The sequence below is a fragment of the Canis aureus genome, chromosome 11, assembly GCF_053574225.1.
Source record: "Canis aureus isolate CA01 chromosome 11, VMU_Caureus_v.1.0, whole genome shotgun sequence".
In the NCBI taxonomy this organism is placed as follows: Eukaryota; Metazoa; Chordata; class Mammalia; order Carnivora; family Canidae; genus Canis; species Canis aureus.
The window spans coordinates 22,772,106-22,795,104 of NC_135621.1; the positions used below are offsets into that span (position 1 = coordinate 22,772,106).

Sequence of the window (22,999 nt, forward strand, 5' to 3'; positions counted from 1 at the left end):
CCAGGAAAGAAGCACCCCAAAGAAGCACGCACCCACTCCTCTGGACTGCGAGCTCGGCCCGGTTGGGGCTCACCAAGGGCGGCTACCATGGGCGTCACACTGTGGTGCCCACAGGCCCAGCAGCCAAGGGAGCCCTCCTTTTTGCCAACAGCTCAATGCAACTAGCTGGTGTTAGGAGCAGAAGGCAGGCTTCTGGGGGGCTGGGGGAGATGAAGACAAGACGTGGCCACCCCACACCTGCTCTGGACACACGAGGGGTATGGAAAAATTCTGTCTTGACGTCCTGATGGGTGAGCAGAGCTCCAGCTTCGGGAGCAGGTTTGGCTCTGGGATCCACGCCCAATCCCCATAGGACACGGGAGCCACACGTGGCCACGGATGGAAACGTCCCAAGGACAGCTGCCCCGGGCGGGTGATGCGAAGGCTGGGTGCCCCTTCCAACTTCAGAGCAGCACTGAGAATGCTCTCCCCCGGGGCCTTCTGCTACCCCCATATCCTTGCACCCACTTTCCCAGTGACGGCCCAGAACAGCCAGGCTACGTGTCCACCTGTCCTTCCTCAACAGACCAGCCCACATGGTGTGCGGCGTGGGGAGGGAGGCCAGGGGCCCCCGCCTGTCTCAGGGCCAGTAATGAACTTGGGCCCCCAAGTCCCAGAAGTCACAAGGCAGGTTGGGGGAAGCACAGGGATGGTGCAGACCCACTGGCTCTGCATGCTGGGCGGCTCTGGGCACAAGATCGCCCTCTCCTGCCATTTCCACCCACGCCGTGCAAGAGCCCACCCACCTCCTAGAGCTGTGGCACCACCGCTGACAGAAGTAGAGGCCCCACGCCCAGGCCTGGCTCACAAGGATGCCTACCATCGCTGCCCGCCGGGGGGCCTAGAACCACCCAGGGGCCCGGCACGGGGGCCCGTCCCCTCTCAGAGCTTGTGCCCCGTGGGATGGTCACTTGGATGACGGGGTCGGCAGCTTTTTCCCACATAGTTCTGGCCTCTGGAAAGACTGTGGCACAATGAGGCTGGTGCCTGACTGGTCAGAACCAACACCGGGCCCCAGCAGGATGTCTCAGAGGTCCATCCCCGCCCACCCTGGTCCCCTCCTTGCCCATGCCCATGTCCCGGTCTCCAGAACATTCCTGAGTATCTGCAGGGTAGCCCAGGGGCCTCTTCCAGCTCTGGACAAGCCCCTTCACCTCTCTGGGCCTCAGGTTCCCCACCTGTTAGGGACAACGACACATACCTCTTCGAACTCAAGCAAGATTAGGGATAATACCTGCTCCATGCCCAGGCCCAACGGGGCTCACTGGACTGCATGCCCACTGCTACTGTCCCCCAGGGTGCTTCGAGGACATGTGCGAACTTGCTCTGGGCCTTTATCTTGGAGAAACTCCTTCTTGATCTCTTATCTTACCAGGGACCAAGTCGCCTGGGGCGTGGGTCCTGAGTGGACACCGTGGGGCAGGAGCTCTGAGCCCCCAGCAGGAACCTTGATGTGGGCCACGCTGCAGGGCCCAGAGCCACAGGAGCACGGACCCCCAGGGGGCTCAGCCTGCCTCGTCCATACTTCTCTTTGAGATTAAATTGGGCCCCTCCGAGGTCATGTGTAGGAGAAACATCCTCCCTGCAAGGGCTAGTTGCTAATGAGTCATGCACAGAGCACACCCTCGATTTATGTGCAGAAACGCCCTGCGGAGGACTGAGGCCTGGCCCTGGGGTCATGCCACGTCCGATTCCCAACGCCTCAGATACTCAAAGCAGGTTGGGAGGTGTCAGAAGTAGGCTGCAAGGGACGGCCTGGGTGGCTCAGGGGTTTAGCGTCTGCCTTCCGCTCAGGGCATGATCCCAGGATCAAGTCCTGTATCGGGCTCCGCGCAGGGCGCCTGCTTCTCCCTCTGCCTGTGTCTCATGAATGAATAAATAAAAACTTAAAAAAAAGAAGTAGGCTGTGAGCTTGTGGGCCTCCGCACCCTTCTGCCAGAGTCGGCCAGATGCACAAGAGAGGGGTGCAGCTCTGCGGCTTCATTTGGGTCAACGTGGCTCCAGCAGGGACTCGGGGAGCCAACGGCTACCACGGCAGGTGAGGTCACAGGCAGGCTCACATTCCCGGGGATGCGGCATCTAGTGGCAGAGCTGCTGGCACCTGGGGCGGAGCCTGGGCTGCAGGGCCCACCAGGCCACGGAGGATCCCCCAGGCTGCGTGGCCTGCAGGAGCCTGGCCTCTCGGAGCCCCGGGTTTTGCATCTTAAAAGCCGACATTTACGGCTACTGGACAAAGCTGACATCGGAGAACAAACAAACGTGAAGCCCCCAACAGCTCGGCCTGCACACGCACCAGGGCTCCCGCCAGGCAGCTGCCCACACCACACAGGTGACCGACCTGGGTCTAGAAAAGCGAGTCCCCACCAGATGTGTGGCCGTTCACACTCCCACCTTGAGCTCCACCAAGTCGGGGGGCATCGCACGGGATGTGGATGCCTCTAACGGGAAAGGAACAGGCCCCAGCACCCACGTGACAAGAGTCCTGCTCTCCACAGGCGTCTGTTCCAGACGTCAGACTGCAAACACTCAGGGTGCGAAGGGAGATGTCAGGGCGGGCTCTGTCCCACCGCGGCACTGCAACCACCATCGGCTTTGAGGGGCCCCTCCATGCTCCCCGTTCTCAGTGCCCCCCCCCCGCCCCCCAAATTGCCTCTGCTCCTTTTCAAGGGGCCAGACGTACCCTAGTGATGGTGCCGCCCTCACCGCAACCTCCTGCTCTTTCCCTAAACGTGTCTCTTTTAGGGGGAGAATGTGCAGCGAGAATTTGGGTGGGTCAGGGTCACTCCGGTCGGGCAGCTTAGTTTTGTGATTTAAATGAGTTTTTTTCCTCACTCAGTAAGATCTGGACAACTGAGAAAAGGAGAAAGAGGCGGCCAACAGGCCTCCTCTGCTGAGCCCAGGCTGCGCGGACTCCCCTCCCCAGAGGGGCCCCCACACGCGCCAAGGTGTTCCCACCTGGCAGTGGCTCCCACTGGCGCATCTGCTGAGCGGCCACATGACATCCCCACATGCTACCTGACCCAGACTCCCCACCCCGGGCAGCGACCGGCCGCTCCGTTTCTCACAGCGAGGCTTCATGCATAGATCTCTCCCCTTCCCCGGGGGAGGTCCCCCAGAAGTGGGGTCCCCAGCTCAGAGCCCAGGAGCACTTTCACACACCCAAGGCAGCAGCTCCAACCTGGCCCCTTGGAACCTTCTGGAGACCCCCCAAAATGTCCAAGGTGGTAGGGGAATGGAGGCTGAGAGTGGGGACAGTAGCCTGAGGTCACACAGCAGGCCAACCGTCCAGCTGGGGGGGACCGAGACCCCTGCCCACCGGTCAGCGTGATCTCCCCGACACACACTTCGTAAAAGGCCTTAACGGACGCTGCCTCAGACCTTCCCTGGCTGGACAAAGACACCAGGGCCCTGGGAAGGGTCTGGGCACCAATGCCCTCGCACACCACAGACCTGTGACAATGAATGGCAGGAAAGAAGAGGGGTGCGGTGGGTGCTACAGAGGGTCTGGGCAGCTCACAGCCAAGGGAGAGGAGGCAAGAGGACTTCCTGGAGGAGGAGGACCCCCATAAGCCACAGCAGGCAACAGGGCCGTGCCAGAAATTCATGAACTGGAAATGTTCGACCTAGATTAACAGAGCGGGCCGCCACTCACCAAGGACCTGAGGGGCCGACAGTCCACCTTTCACAGCCACTGAGTGCCTTCTAGGGCACCTCTCACAGCTGATCTTCCCGAATGAACCCCCGCCCCCCAACAAAGCAGCAGCTGTGGGTTTCCCATAGCCTGGAGTTACCTAGAGTCCTCCCTCCGTGGGCTGCAGGTGCTCAGGGCTCCGGCCCATCCAGTCCATCCGGCGCTGCCACACTGTCCCCGACGAGGTGGGCTCACAAGCCCCTCATGTTAGTCCTGAAAGGAAACACAACGACGGAGGTTAAGAAAGGAAGCTCTAGGGGATCCCTGGGTGGCGCAGCGGTTTGGCGCCTGCCTTTGGCCCAGGGCGCGATCCTGGAGACCCGGGATCGAATCCCACATCGGGCTCCCGGTGCATGGAGCCTGCTTCTCCCTCTGCCTGTGTCTCTGCCTCTCTCTCTCTCACTGTGTGCCTATCATAAAAAAAAAAAAAAAAAAAAAAAAAAAGAAAGGAAGCTCTGCCCCCTTGTTTCTCTGAGCGCCTTGGCCCCCGGGCGCCGTGGCCAGCCTAGTGGCTCATGGCACCGTACTGACTGCGGGTTCCCAGCCTTCCCTTCTTCCGTTTCAGCCTCTGGATCCCGTTTCGTTCATTCATGAAACGTTTCCCAAGAGCCCAGCCTGGGCCAGGCTGGTGGTTCTGGCCCCTCCTTCTGGGGACGCTCCATCTCCCAGGGCAGACACAAGCCATGAAGTGGTTGCCCAAGCTCGGAGCTATGGGACTACAGGGCGGTGGGCAGGTGGGGAGCTAGGAGGGCTCCCAGGAGGAGGCGATGCCGTGCTGCAGTCCACCGAGGCGGGAGGATGGCAAGGTGCAGGGGCCAGAGCAGGCTGTTGGGAGCCTCTCCAGTCCCAGGAAGGAGAGACTGGGCTCCAGCCTGGAGCTGGATAGGAGCCCCACAGGGTGGAAGTCAGGGCAGAGGCCTGCACGGTGGTCACACGTCCTGGTCACACGTCCCTGCACAAGACAGGGACACACCAGGCAGCGGCAGGACCTGGGTACGGACTGTGTGTGGCAGGGAGGGGAGCCAACGACGACCCTGCAGGTGATTGGCAGGTGAGATCCCCCGGGAACTACAGAGGGGAGCAGGGGACAGCTGAGGTCATAGCAGAGGGACTCCCCCAGTGGGGGCTGCCCAGTCAGGCCTCAAAGGGTGCACTGTCCAGGCAGCCTGCCTGGGCCGGCCCCGGCCTCCCTCGCACCCGGGCCAGGGTGGCGAGCTATGTCCTCATTTGGTTTTAGAGCCACGTGGCTCCGGAGCCAGAGAAACGCACCTCCTTGCTTCTGCCCAACTCCGTGGCCCCAGCCCCCACGCCCCACGGCACCAGGACGGAGAGGGCACGGCCTCCACCCTGACCCGTCACCCTTCTCGTGGGCTGGCCTGTCTGGCTTGGGCTCCTCCGTGTGGGGGGCTCGGCCTCCCGGCTGGCAGCTTCACTGCTCTGTGAGGTCGCCCCAGATAGCAGACATCAGGGCTCGGCACACAGAGGGGCTCTGTCCCCAGGACACAAAGCAGAGCTTGGGTGCTGGGCGGCACCCGCTGGCCTCACCACCTCCCCCACCAGCGGGTCTCTGGGGGCACCAGGGACGGAGATGGGAGGGGAGGTGGAGACCAGAGGAGCCGGCCTGCCTGCCATAAATCACCACGCCAGGCTTTATAATTATCTGGGCACTTAAGCTCCTCTTTCTTCTCTTCCCCCTTTCCCTGGGGAAATTTCCTTCATTTCCTACATTATCCCGGTCTCCCCGCATGTCTAAATCACCCTCAGCCACGCCACAGCCTACTTCTGCAAGCTGGTTCCCCAGCCTACTTCCACCAGGGAGGGCAGGCTGGATGGCTCCCAGCATGCCACCGTCCAAACCCACATCCCCTTCCTGCCCGGGACAGAAAGCTAGAAATGCCACCATGCCCATCCTTCGAGCTGTGCTGTGTCCCCGCTGTCCATCGGCTGCCGCTCCCGCCCTCGAGATCTGTCGGCAAAGCCAGGTGGCCATGGGCTTCCCCGGGAAGGCAGGCCCAACATGGAGTGAGGTCCCGGCTGAAGAAGCTGCGATGCCACTGCACCGGCTCCCCTGGCCTTTCCAGCACCCAGTTCCCGATGACCGTGACAACAGCTTTCCCCGGGGCCGGGCTGGGCGAGCGTCACCCCGCCGGGGTCTGTGGCAATCTGGCAGGTGCGGCCCGCTTCGTTCTCAGTGAGGATGCCGCGGGGGAGCAGTTCTGATGCCACCACCACTACTGTTGGTCCAGCCCGACCCCAAATCTCACCGAACCCCCACGTGCCCGCAACAGGACTGTGTTCCTCTCCCCATGTCACAGGTGAGAACACTGAGGCCCAAGGAGGAGCGAAGTCTGCCCGAATCCTTCCCGGCTGCTGCGAAGGCCTGCCGCTTCCGAGGCTCTGCTCTGGGCACGTAAGCTGGAAAGTGGCCCCGCAGGACAGCAGCAGGGCCCAGTAGAAGGCAGGTGGGGCAGGGGTCCTCAGAGGGTCCCCCATCATCTCCGGGACAACTCCCACCTCAGGAGAGGCAGAGGGGAGGGCAGCACCTCCTCCAGGGCTTCAGGCTGGGGCCGGGGGCCGCCGTGGACCAGCCCTGGGCAAGCATTTCAAAGTCAACAAGAGGCAATGTTCTCCTAGGCCTCCCTCCCGGGGGGATGAGCCAGCCGGGTTTTTTTTTAAATCTGGATCTCATTTTCTGCCCACATTTCTGACCTCCGGAAGCCTCCCGGGTACTTTTCCAGAGCTCTCTGGACTCTGTCACGGGCACGTTTCATGCCTCTGCTCACCGCATTCACAGCCAGGTCACTGGGCACCCCACAGATGCCAGGTGGAGCCTGCGGGCACAGCTGCCCGGGCCTTCCCAAGCCCTGGGCCCACAGGCTCCAACTGGCGCTCCAACAGCCATCTCTGCTCAGATTCCATGACTCCTTCCCTTGAAAAAAAAAAATTCCTCTTCGAAAACAAACAAAAGCCCCAGAATGGTGACCCCGGGAGAGCTGGCTGTGCTTCCGCTTCATTTTCGGTTTTGTTCCGGCCTCCTGTTTGGCACAGCCAAGCACCTGGAGAAACCGTTGAACCCTCTAGCTTTTACAGATGGGTAAACTGAGGCCCAGACGGAGGAAGGGGCTTCCTGAGAGCTGCACACATGGTGATTCTATGGCTCAGCCAGGATGGAGCCGGTGGGGGGGCTCTGGGCAAGGAAGCACAGGGTGTGAGCCCACAGCCGGCCAAGGTAAGAGTAGCCACGGCCCTGCGTGGGGCGGGGGATGTGGCGCATCGTCGCAGGCCCCGTGGACCCTCTCTCCACCCGGTGGTCCCGTGGCCCAGGGCACTGAAGGCTGGCGCTCAGTATGTGCGAAAGCAAACTCAGGGAGAAGCCGTGAACCTCAAAGAAAGCAGGCTGGCTCTAATGGAAACCAGTCAGCGGGCCAAATGCAGCAGGAACCCCCCCCCCCCCCCGTGGTTTCCATGGGGACGGAGCCCGGGAGGTGGAGCTCTGGCTCAGCGGCCGCAGCAGATGTGGCCTGTGCAGGGCTGGCGGGAGGGGCGGCGCTCGCCTGGCAGCAGGGCCCTGGGACGTGGCAGGCCCGGGCTGGAGGCTATGATGAGCCCAGGGCTGAATCCGCCGCCTCCGGGAGGCCTCCTGGATTCCTTGGGCGGGCGCTGGGTGCTCCTGGCGAACTTTCTGCTCCCCATGCAGCTGGGCCCAGCACTCCCCACCAGCACCAACAGGCCCGGGCCTCCTGGAGGGCGCCCATGTTTGCTAAGTGAGGTCCCCGAGCCTGTGAGCGAGGGACGGACAGGACGCCGTGTCCTGGCTCTCGCCCTCTAGCAGAGGACCCAGGACTTGACAAGAGCGGCCTGATCCAGTCACTGGATGGTGCTGACGCCTGCTGGACCCCGAGCCAGGGCCTGCCCAGAGCAGGCTCCCTAGCCTCTCTGAGAGGGGCCCTCGAGAATCGGATGAGCTCTGAGCAATGTTGGGGCACAACTCACGGGATCGGGGACACAAGTGCCACAGAGGGGGCCACATGGACGGACAGGGCAGGCTTCCTCCAACAACGTGACCCCGTCCCATTTGCCTGCAGAGCTGCTTTCACGGGAGCTTATCCCGGCCTGTACGTGGTACTTCAGCACCTCTGCCCAGCCCTGACCTGAGGGATCCCCCCTCCAGCTGAGACCACTGCCGCGGAGCAGGCCTCACAGGTGCCGATAGCCCACCTTGTCCACCTCAGCACAAGGTATGAGTATCTCCATGAGAAAGGGGTCCAGGCCCGTCAGGTGCACAGCATTGTCTACAGCCAGCCCCCACGTGAAGAACCTGCAAAAAACCCCCGGCTGGTCACCTACACCACAGGCTCCCGGCCCAGTGCAAGGCTGTGAATTTGGCACAGGGCAGAAAGGGCCATTTTAAGAACATGAAAGGCTCCAAAACGGTCTTGCCTGTTCCAGGTTCTCACAGTATCTCCCAAAGGCTTTTATCCCCAGTGTTTGAGGGCAGAAAGCCGTAGGCCACCTGGGCCCGCTACCTGGTACGACTCCCTGCTGCAGGAGCACTGAGAGCAAGGATGACATCCTGGCTCACCCGTTCCTAGTGCCTGCTGCTGCGCCGCACACCATCCAGGGCCAGCCAGCACCCAGAGCCACAGAGGCCTGAAGCCTTCGCCCCAGCAGGGCATGGGGGCTTTGCGGGCCCTACCAGCAGGCCCCAGATGCTGGGGTACCGGCAACCCAGCCAGAGACGGGTCCTTGGGAGACCCCTCAGAACCAGCACGACATGACCCCTGGGAGGGAAGCAATGGAGGCAATCTTGGCTCTCTCCTCGGGCAGAAGAACTCCAACCTGGCCCTGCGTGTCTGGGAACCCACCAAGGTCAGCATCCATGACCCCATACATAACAGAAAGGGGTCTTCCATCCAGCTGTTCCCACTAGCGTGGGGACGGCGTGGGGAGAGCATAGGGCCTGCACCCAGAGACCTGCTTCAGCTCCAGGTTGTTACTCCCAAGCTGTGTGGCTCTGGCGATGCTCCCTAGCCTCTCTGAGCCTTGGTTTTCTCACACAGCAAACCGCTAACACCTTCCACATGGGCAGGGCCCGCAGCCATCCTGTCTGCACCACATTCCAGCCCCAAAGCAGCGCGGGCACACGCTGGCTCTGACAGGACGTTAGATGAAGTAGAATGAGGCCGACTGCATCATAAAATGGATGTTTAAAAAAGCAGGGGGGGAGGGTAAATCAAAGTATGCAGCCCTGAGCATGGCGCTTAATAGGTCAACAAAGGATTGGTCCCCCAAACCCCAAGAAACCAGGTCATGCGTGTGGCCTTGGACATGCCCTGACCCTCCCTTGGGGCAGCCGATCCTTTCCCCCGTGGTATCCCGAAGGCCGTGCTGGCCTGCCACGCTGCCTGGGCCAAGAGGGCCTCCCCAAGGAGCTGCTTCCCAGAGCCACCGCCGGCACTGCCACGTGGGGTGGGCAGCCCCGGGGCTCGGCCATTTGAGCACGACTGCATTTTGGAGCACGGGGCTCACCTCTGGCGCTGGAGCGCCCAGGACTGAGGCCCACCCATCAGGTGCCGAGCGCCTCCAAAGTTCTTGGCAACAGGCGACTTAATATTCGGGTGACCCTAACCACAGAGGCTCAGGCTGGAGGGCACCTTCTCTGCCCCGCGTCAGGCCCCACGGCGCTGCGGCTGCAGGCAGCCACCTCCATGTCGCGTGTGCCTGTGCATGGCCAGCAGGTTGGGGGCCACCTGCCTGATGCCACATGCCACGCTCAGGTGAAGGTCTTCGTCCCATCGAGCTGAGAGAAGCTGCACAACCGGGAGGCTCTGGCGGGTGAGAACGGCGGGAACTCCTCTTGCCTCCAGGACCCCTCCGCCCACGCCTGGGCCGGAAGTGCGGGCACACCCAGTGCAGGAATCCTGGGGCAGGGCCGGGCTCCCAGGAAACTGGGCCAGAGGTTCCCCAGCACGTGCTCCCCCGGCGGCTCCACTCTCAGGGTCTGTGGGCCTGGCCTCTACCTCCCTACTGGCCCCTCGAGAAACCCAGGAGCCAGAGTCCTGAGGACCAGAGGCTGGGGACCCTTTCCCAGGGCCCACCCGCTGCTCCCCATCAAGGAGGGATGAATGGTGAGTGACATCACCACGGATGCCACGAGAAACCTGTGGTGGGATTGATCTCCTTGCTTTATGGACAGGGAAACTGAGGCTGGGAGGCTGGGATGGGTAGGCAGCTCACCTGAGAGGCCAGGCCTCTGGTCTCCACCTAAGAGGCAGCCCCACTGAGGGGACACATGAACCACCCGGGCCTCCCAGACAGGCTCTCATCTGTCTGACCGTTTCCCGAGTCTGATGCGGCCACGTTGACTTTAAAGACAGAGAACCGAGGCCCGTGGTAAATACCACTCTCATCAAGGCTTTTTGGGATCAAAGATGTGCTGGGCATTCACCGGCCTCATCAAATGCCCCCGATGCCCACCAGGTCCCACGAGGTAGCTGGGCTGCTAAAGCTTCTGGGTGGCCGCTCGGCGGCCCGAGCCCCCCACGCAGGTGCACACGTGCACACACGCAGCCCTGCCCGGGAAGACTAGCCCTGCTGGCCGCTTCTTGCAGGAGGGCCGCCCGCGCACCAACCGGCCCACCCGGGCCTTCCGGCCGCTCCCCTGCCTCGGCCGCCTTCCCGGATCCTGTTCTGGGCCTGCCCGCGCCGCCATTTCCTCTCCCAGGCCCACAGGCTCACTTCCACTCCTCAGAGTTTGCAAATGGCCGGTGCCTGGAACAGCCCGCCCCTCCAAGGAGAGCGCACCGTGCCCGGCCAGGTCCCAGCGCGTAGGCAGCCTGGCCAAAGGGCCTTCCTTCACCTCCCAGGAGCCTGGCAGCTGGGTGCCCTGTCCGACCAGCTCTGGCCGGCCCTGGGCTGCGGAAGATGACCCCTGGGGCGGGGGGGCGGGGGTGCCTGGCAGGCGTCCCGGGGTGGCCCTCGGGCTCCGCGGCTCAGTGCCCCAAGCAGGCACGGTGCCTCCAAATGCCCATGCACCTCTGCAAACCACCGACGTACCAGGCAAAGCACAGGACACTACGCGTGTGTGCACGTCACATGCACATGCCGTGGCACACAGGCCCCGGCCGAGGCACACCGTCCACACCTGGCCACCGCGTGGACACGCAGCACGAACACGGGCTCTGGAGGCCCAGGTCTGAATCCCACCCCGATCATCATCAGCTGGTTCAATCTGGGGACCCAGCTTCAGGCTCAGTGCCTCCCCGGGGCCGAATGGAGCCCGCGTTAGCCCCCGCCTGGCAGGCATTTCTGAGACTCAGCGATGAACCAAGGCTTCCCAGCAGGTGCGGGGCACTCTGTAAGGGCCGGGGGGCCACGCTAAGTGCATTCCATGTGTTTCTACGAGGCCGGGACACTTACTGCTCCCATTTTACAGATGGGGAAACCGGGGGCCCGGAGCGCGGAAATGACTTGCCTTCCATCAACACGGCCAGGAAATAAAACCGACCCAATGTGAAGCCCGGCCTCAATGCCGGAGCTCCTGCTGGTCTGCGCTCTGCTTTGCCGCCTGAGCGGGGTGGCTGGCTCTGGCTCCCAGGGCGGCGGCTGCTCTGCTCTGCCTACTCTTTGAGAGCGCCCAGCCCAGCGCCGTGTTCTCGGGGCTGCTAGTAAATACAGGTCTGATGCCAAGACTGGGGTCAATAGGCTGAAAGACTAAACGGGAAAGGAGGGAGTGGTTAAAAAAAAAAAAAAAAGAATCCAAGAGCAGAACCGCTAGGGAAAGCGGCTCCCATGAGCCCTGGCAAATTTCATCAACTTTTCGGTCTTCCTGTTTTCCCAAACATCTCCACCAACAGGTACGTGCTTTAAAATACACAGGCCGCAATAAAGCACTTGCATCCACACACGGAAGGGGCCTCTGGAGCTTGCAGGAGTCGGCAGAGGGAGGCGTCCGGGTCTGGTTCAGGTGCAGCCATAAGCCCTGAGTGCAGGCTACCGGCCTGGGTGCAGGAAGGTGGCCCCAGAGGCTGAGCAGGGCACAGAAAGTAGGCATTCGGGATTCAGGACAAGCAGAAGCAATCACTTCAAAATGAGGGGAGGGGTGGCGTGCGGTGGGGAATCACCCTCCGAACGGATTACATCATAACGTGAGCAAATTCACAAAATAAACAGTTGCCGTGTGCAAATTATTGTGGCTGTAAAACTTCTCTGTCCTCACGCGTGATGATAGCCAATAAATTCTGCACCTTGTTATCTCGGTGAGATAATTTTTTTTTTAAGTTTACAGCTACTTTTTGTCATTTACCTGTTGAATGTTTTTATTTTTATTTTTTTTGGAGGCAGGAGGAAGAGGGGTATATTTACACGCACCTTTAAACCACACAAAATATTTGTCATCTGATTTTTCATAAACATCTCAAAACGATTTTACGTAAGCCGACACAGAACAGCGAGAGATTTAATGAAGATCTCAAAGATCTCAAATCCCAAACCCCACAATTTTGGATTTAAATCTAGGGGTAATGCTGTCCAAGCTGCCAAACAGCATAAAAATTGGTAATTAATTAAAACATTTCAGGTCCTCTAACGTAGGGCATTCGGAGCCTTCAAAGGCAAAGATGTAAACGACATTTAAATTCTAATCTAATGAAAGTGATGGTTGCTCCTCTACCGAGTTGTTCAGGGGACGGACGAGAGGATCCCAGGACTGTTTTCTACACAAATGCAACTTGTTTATTTTGACCTCAGGTCTTTGAAATTGTCAACTCCACAATTGAAATATGCTGTGTGTTCCAACAAGGACCCAGCAGTCGTAATGACAGACCAGCCCATCTGTGCTGTGAGAATGTATAATTTCAGTCTATAGTGGAATTTATATAGAAGCAATGATGTGAAAACTGCTATGCGTGGTACTTTCTTTAAAAAAAAAAAAAAAAAAGAAAGAAAGAAAAAAAAAAAACCTGCCGAGAAGTACCGAGTGCCATGGAGAACGCTGATATTTTGTCTGAATCACAACACAAAAGATTCCACGGCATTTTCCTGATTTGGGGGGGAAGCAGAATGTCACAGCCCAAGTTAAAAAACAAATATGGTAACTGGTCACATATAAGCATCCCAGCTCTATAAGGTGTGTGCTGGAAAATGTATTATCCGTAGACATTACATCCATTAGGTGAACATGATCTCGGTGGAAATTACTAATTTAGAATGAAAATGCTCATTTATGGAAATTAATTGATTTTATGCTACTTGCCCTTACCTCCAAAAAGACGACGACGAAGTCGTGTTCGGGAAATGTGACCATCATTTCGGGATTTAGGATTAAAGGCCTGTGCACCTACACGAATTCGACCAAAAAAATAAAATTTTTGGAAATGAGGCACAGGCAGCTATTAAAGCATAAATTCTTTAAACATGAGGGCCCCTCCTTTTCCCCTACCCACCTCTCCACACTCTGGACTCTTTCACTTTAGAATTTATGACACTCTGTTTTTTTCCTATTACTTGTATTTTGTCACCAATGTTTTATTTGGTGCTTGCTAAATATTTGGGTACAACGATCTTCCAGCTTGCAGCAGCAGAATGTGGCTGTCACAATCATGAAAATGTTTTAATTATCTCTGCTCTATACGCCTGTCTCTGCAGCCCCAAACCTCCAGTATCGACTGCTGTCTAATCTACGAACAAAAGCAGCCGTGATAGTCCTTGTGTGAGCTGAGCTCACTTTCATGTTTGGTGGTATCTGCCCCGGCCGGCTGCTCAGACCCACACAGACAGGGCCCAACGCCTCCGAATTAGGAAAACAAAGATGTATTTACGCGAGAATTTTCTTCTCGGTTGCAATTTAGAACTTTCTGGGCCCGATTTTCCATATTCCATAAATCAAGACCCTTGCTACCCTCAGACATGGGGGGAAAACCAGGCTGCATCTGTGGGCGCTTTTGTCAGCCTGGCAGAGGATGGAGTTAAGTCAGAGCTGAACTCTGTAAAATCCACCTTTTAAATGAAAAGGTTCAGCCTTTCTGAAGGGTCAGGGACCAGCCTGAGAAACTCGGGCAACCACGGAGCTCAGCTTTGGGACCCCGGCGGCAGCGTGGTCTGGGGGCGCAAACGTCTTCGAGGGACTCCCACCTCCCTGCCACCGCTGGCCCCGGTTCAGGCCCTGGACAGCCCAGTGTCTCGGCCCACAGTCCTGCAGATGGGAACCCGGGACGGCATCTGGCACAGGCTGGCCCCGGACCCCTCGGGGCCCCCGAGGGTCTGTGTGCTGGACGTGCCCACGTGCACCCCAAGCACCGCCTGTGGGCAGGGTGGTTATGAGCTGGGCATGGCACCGTTAGGCGGAATCCCCGGGCTTAAATAAGTGTTTAAAAAAACAAAGCACAAAACAACCTAAAAGATTTTCCCCATACTGAGCCGGGAGCCGAAAAGAGCCTTCTTTTTTCTCCCGGCCACCCCCCCCCCCCGCCGCCGTCACCCGAAATAAAATAAAACGAAAGGGAGAAAAGAACTGCATCCCTAAACTGTGGACATGGCAGCATTAAAGATGCCGGATAAAATAAAAGGGCCTCTGTTTCTCAATGCAGAACCCACCCTCCCGTGTGCCAGCCCAGCCTTGCCTGCCGAGGAGTTTGCTGGGAGGAGCATGGGCGCCTTGGTGTTTTTCCCTCTGCCACTCCTGGCACCACCAAAAATTAAAATAATAATATTAACAACAACAGTAATAATAATAACGAGGCGCCCCACGACAAACCAATCTGAGTGAGCGGGAACGAGCAGGCCGTGCCTATTAATACCTCCTGAAACACTCGTTCCAATGATAATTGAACACACGGCTACTGTGAAATAACAAACATTCATTTTTATTGTGATTCCCAAAGCCTAGAGCTTTGGATCTTAAAAATAAATGGGCTTGGCTTCTGCATTTTCCCTGCAGTTTTTGGAAAGGCTTATTACTTCACTGAAGATTGGGTGTGGGGGGGGGTCGGAAATAGAATTTTGAATTTCGGATAACCAATTAGAGGCAAGGAAACGTAACAGGCACCAGCACAAGATGGCAGAGCCATCGGCTTGTCTCCAGCCGGGGAGAAGGGAAGAAGGTGACTTACCCAAGGTGCAGGAGGCTGAGGAGCTTTCTCCAACGCAAGGACGTGCCCACGGTGCCCCCTGGCCAGGCCGGGCACCGCGGGGGGTGGGGGGTCCCGCCGGCCAGCAGGCCGTCCCCAGGTGCCAGCCCCACGCCGCCGGGCCCGCAGGCGTCCTGCTCTCCCTGGCCACCCTCGGCCATCGCTGCCCCGGTCTCGGCCGCCGCGGCCTGGGCCTCGGCCACCCCGGCCCCCGGAGGCAGGGCTGCCAGGAGCCAAGTGGTGCTGGGGGAGGCTCTGCTGCCAGCCCAGGAGGACGAGGAAAATGCTACTTTTGTCTCCTGCTCTCATCTGGCACTGGCTGCCCGGGGAGGGGGGGCCAGAGGCGGCCGCTGCGGCTCGGCCCCGCCCACCGGGAATTTTTGAAAGATGCTCCTGGGTGCCGGGAGGATGGCAGACGTGGCAGAGGCGGGTGGGCCGGACCCCCGAACCCACCACCAGGCAGGGGGAGGCGGGAGAGGGCGGAGGCGGCAGGCGCGGCTGGCCACTCAGCGGCCGGCCCGAGGAGGCCGGGGAGCTGGCCCGGCCCAGGCCCGGCCCAGGCGCCAGCCCTCCCCGGGGCCAGGCGGCGCGGCCTGGGCGCCATGTTGCTCCGGAGTCCGGGCGGCCCGGGTCCGCTCCGGGCATAGAGGCCGCATTGTTCCCGCGCTGGCCCGAGGAGGAGCGGGGCGGCGGCGGCCAGCGCCCGGCGGGCTCCCCGGCGGGGGGGCCCCCCCAACAGCTCCCTGGGCCCCCGGCCTCCCCGCAAGCCCGTTCCAGCAGATGCCCCCCCGGGTGGGCCGTGCCATCCGGGCCCGGAGTCCGCGCCAGGGCTCGGGGTCGGCCTTGTGTCCGCGTGGCCGCCCGACCCTGTGCCACACCAGCTCCCGGGCCTCAGTTTCCCCATCCACAGAAGGAACGGGGGGATAGAACAGCTCCTACCGCTGGGGGCTACCGGATGACAGAGTGAAAGATGCACACAGAGGGGCGGGCACCCGGGAGCTGCTGGCCTTGCCCGTGAGGGCACAGGCGTCCAGAGCCCAGGCCGGCCCCACACCTTCTCAGCCGCCACCAAAGCCAATCCTGGCCACCCCCTCGGCCTCAAGGTGGAGAGAGCCCGGCCCTGGCCCTTGCCCCGTCAGCGGCCTGAGGGGTTCACGTGGTGCTTTTATTTGGAGACTGATCACATTTGGCTGTCCCCTGCTGGAGGCATCCGGGCCACATCCGTGTGGCCACACCGTCTGCTCGCGTCTGTCCCTCAGCCCTTTATGTGGCCAGGCCCCGTGCCCCTGCGGCGGCTGAGCCCCAGGGCTGTGCGTGTGACACGGGGGCTCCCCCGGCCGGCGGCCCCGGCCAGCAGGGCTGGCTCTGCAAGGAGTGGCCGGGCTGGGCCTGCAGTCCCGCTCGCAAGCCTTCCTGTCGGTGATGACTGGGGTCAGGGGCCGTCTGGACGCCCGAGCAGCGGGGGACGGGAGCCCAGGTTCCGATGCAGTCGTGCCCGCGGAGGAGGGGGGCCGGCACGGCGACTGAGCAACAAGGAGGCCGCCCAGGAGGGGCCCTCCGGTCCTCGGGCTCTGGTCTCACGCACACCACCACGTGACCAGCCCGCCAGCTGATGCCAGAGACAAAGCAGGTAGGATTCCGATGCCACGCGCCTGACCAGGAACGCCGGGAATTCCATTCCAGGAACGGCTTGGCACAGCTGCCAACAGCCGGGCCCCCGGGAGGAGAGGGTCCCCCCACGCTCCACGGGGAAGGCCGCTGGAAACCAGGTGGCCATTTTGGGGCTGGCCCCTGACAGAGGACACCAGGCGGTAGCTGGGTCATGGCCGGGAGGCGGCGGGTGGCGCGACCCCGACACACACTGCACCCTCGCACACGCGATCACGCAGCAGAAGCAGCCTCTGCTGTGCCAGCCGGCCGCCTGGGAGGTAACGGCCTCCAGCCCAGCGTGGGGCTCAGGACACAGCACCTCCGGCAGGTGGCAGGGCCCGATCAGGCCCTTCTGGGCTGGAACCCTCCTGCGTGAGGTTTGGCAGCATCGCCGCTGTGTCAGCCAGGGCCAGCATCCCCAGACACAAGTCCTCCTCCTGGCAGGGCGGGGAGGGCTCCACAGGTGACACGCGCTGCCCGTGACATGCTCAGGACACACGCAAGTTCCCGCGGGCCAGAAGCCCAGGCGGCTCCGGGTGACGTGATGTGCACCCGCTGTGCACCCGCACGCCACTCGCACCAGCGTCCCTCTGCTAAAAAATGTAAGGGAGACTGAAGCCCGGCACCATCATTTTATTATAATTTAAAATGTAATTATAAAAGGCTGATTTGAATGTAAATATCGCCGTTAAACACATGAAAGACGAATCGAGATTTAAGAGCCCCAAATCAGCAGGTAAATATTTCAGCTAAATGCTCGTCCTGCCATCTGAGATCCCAGAATCAAGAAAGGGCGTTTCACCGAAAAAACCCAGCCCCAGCGTTAGGAGCCAAAGGCATCAGGCACAGCGTTCCTTTTTTACTCTTAAGGGAAAATTCTATCACTGCTTAAAAAAAAAAAAAGAAGAAGAAGAAGAGGAAGGCTGTTTCACTTTGTAAATGCCATGCACACATTTCCAACCACAATAATAATCATTGCCTCTGCTGCTCACATGTCTACTCAGAGAACCAACCTCTCAGCCGCCGCCGACGGAGCAGCAGGCCCGGCTGGCGGCTCAAGGGCTGGATTACTGGAGCCACGCGGGTTTCTGACCCGTCCGGAATCCGGCGCAAACAAGCCTGCCATCCAGAATCTCAGAGTGAGACCCTAAGGCGTTTACTTCTGAAACTGCCCCCACTGCGTGAATAAAAGCCTGTGTCAGAGGGTTTTTTTCTGCCTCATGACACACCGTTCCAGTCTTTTCCACCTCGATTTTACCAAATCCACCCGTGGCCTTAGGTGCTGTTTCGGTCACCCCCAAAAGAGTGCTCTCTTCATTGCATTTTGGGGGGGAGGGGGTGGGGGTGGGCAGGTTAAACAGGCCACAGCTAAGCGGCTCCAGGATAAAAAAAAAAAAAAACAAAAAACAAAAAAACAAAAAAACCAAAAAGCAAAAAACAAAACAAAAAAACCCAAACAACCAAAAACAGAAACCGCATAAAAGCAGCTTTAAAAAACGAAACCTCATTTTTGAAAGCCAAACATCATCATCTGCCAACAAAGACTTCTGGGTGAAGGAGAAGCTTGGCGGGGAGGGGACTCTCATCCCTCACCCCGAATGGGGCCACTCCCTCCCCTGTCCTCACCCACTTCGCAGGGGTGTCCAGACTGAGGACCCCCTTAGCTGGCAGGGATCCCAGGCCGATTATCCACCGCAGCCTTCCCAACGTCCCAACGCCAGGAGGATACTGAACTCACTTCGGGCCCCAGCTGGATCAGCTCCTCTGAGTCCCTGACGTGAGCCTGGGAGCCGGGCCCTGCTTCTCAGGGTGCCTTCCTGGCCGCACCAAGGCCAGGCCATGGATTTAGCAGGAATCGGGGTTGAACGCTATCTACCGCGGCAGAGCGGGCAAGAGGGAGATGGCTGGTGGATAATAAGCCTCAGAGTGGAATTCTGTTCATTTTGGTAATTCAGAAAACATCCATCCGGTGCTAGCTCTGCGCCCGTTTGTCAGGAGTTACAAACACACCCTCTCTCCAGCCGGGGAGGGTATTTGAGGGTTGGTGTGTGGCTTAACCACGGCAGGCCAGGCTCTCTGATAACCTGCACACGGCACCCAAATGCATCGGACAATGGGCTCTGGGAGGAGCCAAGGGCCCCAGAGAGTCACAAATACCATCCGAAATCGCCCTCGATGGTGCGGTCACCTCTTATGGTCTGGGTTTTCCTCACTTCCATTCTAAGAGGGACTACCTGCCCTCCCCCTCACCCCCCAGCAGACAAAAGCCCATCGGGCCTGGCCCATCCAGGTCACCATCTCAAACCTGAAACCTGGCTACCTTTCTGGTGCCTGCAAACGCACCCCCGCAGTCTTGCGAAAGAGATCACAGAAGGAAAAAATTAAACTTGAGAAAGTTTAGCCTCCACTCAACAAAGAAAGCCAGACGTTCCCACTGAATTTCCCAAGAACCACGGGTCAGGGGACTTTCTTTTCTCCCTTTCTATAAATCTCCATCCCTGACTGGGTTCTCAGGGCCTGTGATACCCAGAAACTCGAGCTCCACCATCCCAGCCAACGGGACACTGGTCAGCCCTGGAAATAAGTATTTCATATAAAAGATCCATTGTCTTTGCTCAGAGACAGTTGTTGCGTTTTCTCTTTCCTCTGCTCCATAACATCAGCAAGCCAGGCCGATGCCCGGGCTCCTTTCTTGTCCCAATAGCATGTTTTGAGAAAGGGCAGTCTTGCTGGGTCTTCTTGAATCATCAGCTAAGAGGTAAGAGTCTCCTCGACGAAGCGTTCTGGTCAACGTACGCTTGTATTCGGCCAAAGAGCAATTAGCTCACCAGTGGTGAAACGCCCCTACCACATTGCCACCCGAGTTGCCAGCTGGTGTGGCCACTCTAGACGCCCAAGTGGTGATGTCCTGCCCTCAATTTTAACCCCCACCCCACCCCTGGACCCTGAAGAGGTGAGAGGCACAGGTCAGACCCCGTGGTCAGCACCCGAGTGGGCTCCTCAAGTGCCATTCTGGGGGTGGGGGGAGTCTACTCCTTCCTCGGTGACCACGTCCCAGGACCTCACGAGGCCTTGCTCCCATCTAGTATACCCAGTGCATCCCAGCCAAGTCCCTGTGACAAGGGAAGCCCTGGCTTTGCAAGCTCCTGGCATTCCACCCGATAGAAAATATCAAAGTTCACCTTGCACCATTGCCTGCAGGACAGGGGGGCCGCAGGCATGGAGGGTAAACTCATAGGCATCCTTTGCAGTGAAACCAAAACCGGACTGTTTCTTAGAAACTCAAAAATATAATAATCTCTAGCAATAAACATGGCGATTACCATTTACAACAGCAGCACGCTTTATGGCATCCCTGCCACGTGCCAGGAACTGTGCTTCGCGGGAAGAACGCAGGCTGGACACTCCAAATGACCCTCCGAGGTTGGTGCCAGGGCTCAGATTACAGGCCCAGGGCGGTGAGGGGCCTTGTCCCTGGTCACACAGGGAGCCAGGAGCAGGAGCCGGGTTGGGAGCTGCCCGACGTGAGCCAGGACACCCCTGGTCCGTGGGGTTCCTACGACAATATTCTCCATTCTCCCCAAACATGCAAGTCCACCCTCTAAGCCCAACGAAAATCCAGCATGATGGTTATAAGACGTTTTCCAGGCTGGCCTGCAAGGGCCTCCCTCCCTCCCCAAACACGGTCCCTCACTAGGGGCACACGTGGGTTTCCCTGGACACCGGGGAGGACTCGCTCAGGAACAGTGCCTGTCAGGGTAGGCAAAGCCCTAGGGACCCTCCCTGAGCCCCAGGGACGGCCTTCCAGGCAGGCCTCATCCACACCAGGGCAGAGAAGGCCCCAGAATCCTCCCAAGGATAGGAGCAAGCGAGCCCGGTTCACCGACTGCCCCATCAAGGGTGCAAATCACACAGACCCAAAAAGTGATCCTGCCGCAGCTCCCTGCTGTTCCTGCTGAGCAAAGCAAACTGCCACCTACACCTGCTCAGGTGGTGAGAGGAACTTGACCACAGTTAGGGCCCCTTCGCCACACTGCCTGTGCTGAGCTGCCGGGCCCCACCAGCACCCTGAAGACCCCTCACCCAGGATCTGGGGCTTCAAGTGGCCAAAGGCTGGGCATGACTCGGCCCCAAGCACAGGCGAGGAAAGACCCGGAGGCTGGCCCTGGTTTAAAACAAAAGCAGACACTCCAGGGTCATTTCCCACTAGCCCACCCCAGTCCATAAGACCCTGTCCCCCTGCTCCGCACATTCTTCCTATTAAATCCAGAAGTGACAAACCCAAGACAAGGCACCAGTTCCTTCTCAGAACCTCGACTCTGCTGTGCATGTCCTCAAAAATAAATGTTGCCTGGATGGGATATCCCGACACGGTAAGAAGCCCCAGGGGGCTCAAGTCTCCACTAGGACTGGGCTGGCTCCAAGTACGAAGGACAAAGGCAGGACAGGACAGCGTTGGTGCCCAGGCAGTGCTTCCACCCGGGGTGTGGGGGTGGGGTGGGGGGCGGCACTGTTTACTAGGGACTCCCCACCCGATCACACTCCAGGGGCACACTCTGGCCGGGGACATGGGCCTCCGGAGCCGGGGATTCCCCACTAAGGGACCCTGGGGGTGCTTCCCTAGATTCTCAGGCCCTCAGGCCTTTCCCTGCTCCCATCGGCCCAGGGAGAAGAAGCCAGGGCTGCCCCTCGTTGGGCATCAGCAGAATGCCACACCTTCCTGCCCATCACGAGGTATGTCAGAGGTCATCCTTGCACCCGGGAAAAACATCTCCCGAGTTCTGCAGGCGACGGTCAGCTGGAACTTGAGCTTCTTCCGATTTCTAACCGGGTCACTGCCAATGCCAAGCGACAGCTCCCGGCTCGAGTGGCAACGACTTCAGCAGCTGCACCCCCGTTCCCGAGATGCCTCCTGAATGTCCCACCCGGGTTTCAGGTCTGCTAACTGCCTCTGATACAGGAGTCATAAATAAAAATTGAAAATGGGGGAGGTGGGGAGGTTGCAGGGGGTGTGGGGGGGCAGCAGGTAGCGGCCGGGTGTGCTCTGTAGCACCGAAGCAAACTTTCGGCCTCTGCGCGTGGGTTGGCTAGGTCTTGCTGAAATGGTCTCCTCGTTCCTCTGGGTTCCTCCCTGGGCTCTAGGGAAACAGGCAGCCTGGGGAGAGGTTGTCATAAGGCAGGCCTGGGCCACTCAGGCCCCTGTCCACGTTCCCGGAAACACGGCCTTTAGGTGCCAGCTCACAACTCTGGGGCGTTATGGAAACAGCACCCCCACCCCCAGCCCATTATTTTGTGGTCAAAGCACCCATTAAGGCTCTCCAAACCACATCAATAAGATGGGGAGAGCAAAGGGGAAATCGCACCTGTGATACGATGGTATTAAAAAGTGGGCTTAATCCCGCCGCTGGCCTCCTCTCCCTGCCCGCCCCCACCCCGGGATGGGTTTCACTTTAACAGGATAGGTACACACGAGTACAAACATGCATTTTAAAATCCCAAATGGCCAGGACCAACGAACTAAAATAAAACGAAGATGGTGCTGGCCTGCAGAGACCGCCCTGGCTTCTGAAACCCAACTTTGAAGAAATTAATTTCGGCGTTACCTTACAACCCTGTAATTACGGCAAACGCGCATTCCTTCACCCATTTCTTGCTTCCCACAAACTCCCCCAGGGCCGCCGGCTGGGCCTGTGTGTGAGCCACCTATAAAGGGGGATTTATTACGAAAAGTTATGAGTTGTTTTTCGTTTTATGCCACCATAAACAAAAGCCTCCACACAAGGGCCTTTCACTCAACCGGCCCAGTGGCGGCCAACGCTTGACTGCGGGCCCCGAAATCGGCTCTCCATAAATGCTTGACCAGCAGAAAAATAAAATAAGAATAAAATAAATAAAGTAAAATAAATAAAAGAAGCAGCGCTTTCGCTGGTTTAGAAAGGGAATAGAAAGAGGTCTATTTTTTCAAAAAGGGATTGTAGCTCCCAGATAATCCTTCCAAACACATCAAACCTACACACAGACGCTTTCTTTTTTTTCCCCCCCATTCAGCCGGAGGTGCCTGCTAACGCTGTTTTCCGTGTTCAGCCAGATTCTCTCCCGCAAATGGGGCGCACACACCTGAGATCTGAAACTGTATTTCACAAATAACAAGTTCCTGCATTTTGATGACGGCCGGCCGTGGAGGTGTCGCCAAGCTGGCCAGGCTTCGGGCTCCAGGGCAACCTCCCCGGTCGGGTCGGTCGGTCGGTCGGTCGGTCGGTGGGGTCGGCGGAAGGCCTGCCCGACTGGCTCTTCTTAGAAATCCCTTCATTAATATTTAAATAGTCACTAAGTAGCGAAAGTGAGAGATGCACTTACCATCCTCAGGAGTCGCCGGGAACGCAACGCGGCCGTGACCCGGGACACGCAGGTCGACCGCCCTGCCCTTGGCGGAGGGACGCGCCGGGACGCGGAGGGCGCTGCGCGGTCCTGCCCGCTCGGCCCCGGCCCCGGC

General features: G+C 59.0%; 2 long non-coding RNA genes across 3 annotated transcripts in view; one reads left to right on the forward strand and one right to left on the reverse strand.

Annotated features, from left to right (window-relative positions):
- Window positions 1–22,999, reverse strand: part of LOC144323530 (uncharacterized) — a 40,258-nt gene extending 17,259 nt beyond the window's left edge. The window contains exons 1-2 of one of the 2 annotated variants that reach the window (XR_013388933.1): window positions 22,864–22,999; window positions 3,831–3,943 (exon numbers count right to left, since the gene is read on the reverse strand). This is a non-coding gene — a long non-coding RNA (uncharacterized LOC144323530). Of the gene's footprint in view, window positions 1–3,830; window positions 3,944–12,989; window positions 14,172–22,863 lie in introns of those variants that run through there. The other variant, XR_013388934.1, reaches the window with a different exon arrangement.
- LOC144323531 (uncharacterized) lies at window positions 5,258–11,500 on the forward strand. Its single transcript, XR_013388935.1, has 2 exons — window positions 5,258–5,900; window positions 6,046–11,500. It is a non-coding gene; the product is annotated as an uncharacterized LOC144323531 (long non-coding RNA).